The sequence below is a fragment of the Alosa alosa genome, chromosome 9, assembly GCF_017589495.1.
Source record: "Alosa alosa isolate M-15738 ecotype Scorff River chromosome 9, AALO_Geno_1.1, whole genome shotgun sequence".
Taxonomy (NCBI): domain Eukaryota; kingdom Metazoa; phylum Chordata; class Actinopteri; order Clupeiformes; family Clupeidae; genus Alosa; species Alosa alosa.
This window is the reverse complement of record NC_063197.1, coordinates 13303983-13308982: the sequence shown is the minus strand read 5'-3', so window position 1 is coordinate 13308982 and position 5000 is coordinate 13303983. Positions and strand designations below refer to the sequence as shown.

Sequence of the window (5000 nt, the reverse complement as noted above, 5' to 3'; positions counted from 1 at the left end):
TGTGCGTGTGTGTGTGCGTGTGCGTGTGTGTGTGTGTGTGCGTACGTGCTGCGTGTGTGTCTTGGCGATGCAGCGTGTGTGTGTGTATTATTGTAATGCGTCGTGTCATTATGGTGTAGAGTATTGTGGAGGTAAATACTCATCCTCCTCTCTCCACTCCGCCAATTTGGTTTGCGCTGTTTTGGGAGTCGGGTACTGGCTTGCCTTCCTAATTTTGCCTCTCCATTGTTCCAAATGTGCCTCTATTTAGCCGACTAACTTCCTAATCTCATTAGCTCTGTGTGAACGGAGGGAAGTGGAGCCGCTCTGACCGCTGCACATTAGCGTGTGTTAGGACAGTTCGTTTCAGTACCGAGAAGTGCTCTTCAGGGTTCCCCCCTTTTTGTGTTTGTGTGTGCTCGTGTTTGTTTTTTTGTTTGTTTTTTTTAATTAAAACATTGTGTTTTTAAGAGTGAATGCGGGGCAGTGGACAAATGGCACACCATGAGATGTTGTTTGGCTTGTTGTCACTGAATATTTTCTGAATGGATCATCACCCTTTTCCCAAACAGAAACTGAAACCTAAATTAGCTGTGTTAATTAAATGTGACTCACGAGGCAGTGACACGTTGGGGGCACTCTGGTGGTCTTGTTGGGGAGGCTGAGCGAGTGGGTAATCAGGTGCGTTAGCAGCACCGCGCTAGCATTGCCGCAGACCGAACAATTAGCGGAGTGGGTGTGCCATTAATGTTATTTTAGCAGAGCGTGTACATGAACAGACAGGGGTGTATTTTCACCACTCACACCCTTCTAATGTGGTGTAATTGAGGTGAATGGGGGTTGTTAGCGTTAGCTGAGAGGGTGACGTGATTTATGCTGTAATTTGTCATGTGTCTCTACATGCGTGCACACACACTCACTCACACGCTCACTGGAGGCCGTGTCAGATGTATTGTTGTCGCAGTGCGGGGTAGATCAGGTGTAGGTGTGTTCAGTACAGCCATTAGATGACTAAAAGGGGAGGTCATAGGAGATGTTTTTGTTATTGCTGAAAAAGTTTTTTTGTTTTTGTTTTCATTGTTTCATATAACGTTGTGTAGTTGTCAGTGTGTGTGTGTGTGTGTGTGTGTGTGTGTGTGTGTGTGTGTGTTTCTGTGTTTCTCTCGGCTTTCTAGAATTTTCCACATAAGCCTTCTCGTTTCCAGCCCTGAGTTATCATTTAAATACTTTTTTACTCATTTGTGCATCAGAATGCCTGATATCGAGTCCGGAGGATAAGCATGAATAAGCAATAAGCATGTTTGGCCTGGTAGTGGGCCATGGTCATGGAATGCCTATAGCGGAAACCATGTGTGAGTGATGTCTGTTGACACCCGCTAAGGATAAGGGGTAATGGGAGTGTAGAGCCACTAGTGAACTGGAGGAGAATGAGGAGGAGGTGGGAGAGAATGAGGAGGGGGGGAGAATGAGGAGGAGGTGGGAAGGTTTTCAGTGTATGAGATTCTACCTTAGTGGACAGAGAAGGAAGGTATAAATGTCTTAGAAGCAAAAGTGGGGTGAGTGATGGATGTCAAAAAGGGCTTCTCCCAAACTTTGTGTCGGAAAACCATGGTGTTATGGTGTATCTAAAGATATGACTAGCCCTCAGTGTTCCAGATTTAAGATGGGACCTGTTGCTGTGTGTGTGTGTGTGTGTGTGTGTGTGTGTGACTCATACCTGAATCACATCAGAGATGAAGCGAAAGGGGGGCACGCCTGACAGTTTGATAGTCCTGGGGGTGGTTGCTGGGTGAGGGCATGGCTAATTCAGCATAAACATGCGTGAGATAGCAAATGTGTGTGTGTGTGTGTGTGTCTGTGTCTGTGTGAGTGAGTGAGTGTTTGTTGACCTGTCACAACTCTGTGCTATGGCTGTTTGTGAAATCCCCCCCAGGCAATTGATTCCAGTACATGATGGCTGATGATCATCTTATCACGCAATTATGTTGTGTTATAACAAGATATTAGCCATTGCATAAGATATTCCCCCTGGGTATTCTTGGTCTTGTTCTTATAAATGTAGCACAGATTTTTGTGTTTGTTAACTCCAAGGCAAGCGAAAAAACAATTGATCATTTAAATTTCAATCGATTGTCATCGTTATCTGCCCTGTTGGAAAAGAAATCATTTTTAAGGTCTGTGCTAGTCCAGAGAACATTCCTTCTACAATGCTGCCTTTAGGTCAGTCTTAACTGTATCCATGATTTGGTTAGAAATAAGTTTAAAGCCAGGAAACAAGAAATAGCAGATCTGCAGGGGAAAAATATATATAAAATCATCTTTTGGAAATTGATCTTAATGCCTTATTTCAGTTAGCTGGTTTGATGCTCATTGAGCTCAATGCAAATCAAACCAGATAGATAGATAGATAGATAGATACTTTATTGATCCCCAAGGGGAAATTCAAGCTAAACTTTAGCAGAGGTGCCAATAATTCTGGGGGCAACTGTATATATATATTTTTTTTCATATGAATATATGTTCTTATAATGTACTTTGTGCTATTTATATCTATATGCATTATAAAAACTCAGGACCAATTTCACCACACAGTCATATACCTATATAGTCATATACCATATGCCATATATGTTGTGTCATATACCTTGGAGCCTCCTCCTTGAGAGCATGTACAGTTATGGCATACAGAAGGTCTGTGGGTGGCGTCAGTGCCGTGCCCTCAGCTTCTTCAGACTGAACATGTGTCATTGTTTATGTGTGGAGTCTGGGCCTGGAAGATGACATGGCAACAGCTGCTGTTGTGAAACTTGGGCGATTTACAACCGAACACAGTAATCAAGACAAGCAGTGTTATGAAACTAAGCGTGTGTTCTGCGAGCGTGTTTGCACAACTCTGTGAGTTCAGAGAGAGAGGAGAGACTTAAAGGCTGTGTTGCTGAGTCGGATCAGACCCATCAAAACAAGGTCAAGGCCGAGATGCCTCTAGACGGGGCTGCTGCTTTGGACAGTCAGACAGGCAGTCAGACGTTGTCTTTAATAGGAAAAAAGTCTGCATGTTTCTGGATTTTTTTTTTTGTGCCAAGCTTTTTGCCAAACCCTTTAAGAGTGGTAATGAGGGGAGACACAGGCTAGAATGGACCAAAGTCAAGTCCAGGGTGTTGAGGGCAAGAAAGGGCAGATTTTGTTGGGGGAGAGGGGTTGTTTTCTTTTCTTAATGAATGCGTTTCTTTCCTCTGGAACACGAACCGTACCTGTTTGCAGTAGCGTTGGCGCCGGGGGCGTGGGATGGGGTGCAGACTCCAGAAGGGAACACCGTGTTCCTTCCGCCAGTGTCTGGAACTGGCAACGACCCCGTTGGCCAGGGTTCGGGCACGCCGACTATTCTCGTAAAAATAAGAGCCAGAGCCGAGTTGGGATGGAGCCCTGGTTGTGTTTAGTGAAGGGGCTGAGATCTCTCTTTCTCTCTTCTCTCTCTCTCTCTCTAACTCACTCTCTCTTCCCCTCAGCTTTTCCTTCTCATCATCTACTCTTCTCTCTCTTCTTCTCTCTCTCTCTCTCTCTCACTCTTTTTTTCTCTCCTCTATCCTCGCCTCTCTTCCTTCTATCTTCTCTTCTCTTCCTTCTCTCTCTCCTTCTCTCTCTGTCTCTCCCCCTCTCTCTGAGTCAGCATTGTTCTGACTCGCTCTGACACCGGCCTACTCCACCTCCCCTCTGCCTCCGCCCTGACCCTCCTGTCTCCGCTCACTCATCTGTTTACTGCCGTGTTACCGCGGAGACGCCATCAAAGGCCACTTCGGTTTATTCCTCCTTTTTTATTAAAGAAAAATCTGGGAGCAGAATTTACTACCTCGGTACACCCCTAGCAATAACAAAGAGCATGCAGTACAGAGAGAGAGAGAGAGAGAGAGGCAAAGAGAGAGGCAGTTAACAGAGGTAAAGCTTGGTATCTGCAGTGTGTGTTCTCTATGCATTCTCTCCCTCCTTGTGAGTTTGTGTGTGTGTGTGTGTGTGTGTGTGTGTGTGTGTGTGTGTGTGTGTGTGTGTGTATACAAATATACAAATAAAGCTTATTATGTAAGGCAGGTCAGTCAGGGCTATGGTTAGAGTTGTCCATTAAAGTTCACTGAGAAAATGTTCAAATTCAGATTGCACAGATGACAGTATAAAACCTTTCCCCTGCCACGATGACCATCATAGTTAGCAACTGATTGTGAGCTTGCATACACATGTACCTGCAGCATACATGCATGCATGCATGCATGTGTGTGTGCGTGCGCGTGTGTATGTATGTGTGTTTGTGTGTGTGTATGTATGTGTGTTTGTGTGCGTGTGTGTTTTGTGTGTGTGTGTGTGTGCATGCTCTCTCTGATCAATCATAGCTGGGGTCAGTCATGCATGCATGCACTCGTATGCACACACACACAAACAACTCACAAACGCACATACATAATATGAGTATCAATATACCTACAGAACGAATCACAGTACATTGATCAAGTGCAGCAATGTTTGTGCATGTTGTATATGTTTTATACAATATATGTGAATACTTTAGCAATGCAGCATATGATTTGTTGTGCCAGAAATACATTTGGATTTGAATTTAATTGAATGAAGGTGTGTGGGGGGGTTGTTTGTCCATCCAAATAAAGCACTTAGAGAGGGGTCTTACAGGTCAGGTCACATTGCTCTCTCTTCCCGTGTGTGTGTGTGTGTGGGTCAGTCTGACTGTTTGTATCTAGATGATTAACACATAGTGTTTGATAAAGCCTCTGGCATAGGCACACAAGTAAGGGGGAACGGTCCCCCGCAAGCCACTCTTGCCAGTTGTTTACACACTGTTATCACCGCAGAGCAGAGATAGATTTAGATGCAGCTGATTTGATCACCATGACGCATCCAAAATGATTCAATGCAAAACGAGTCTATTTATAACTAGGCTTGCTCTTAGACAATACGAATAGCACAGACACACACACACACCACATGCACTTGAGAGACAAAGAATACTGTGCAATTGT

The 5000-nt window shown here is 44.5% G+C and overlaps 1 protein-coding gene across 1 annotated transcript in view; it reads left to right on the top strand.

Annotated features, from left to right (window-relative positions):
- scfd2 (sec1 family domain containing 2) overlaps positions 1-5000 on the top strand; it is a 131333-nt gene that overhangs the window by 111531 nt on the left and 14802 nt on the right. The gene's annotated exons all lie outside the window — the stretch shown is intronic.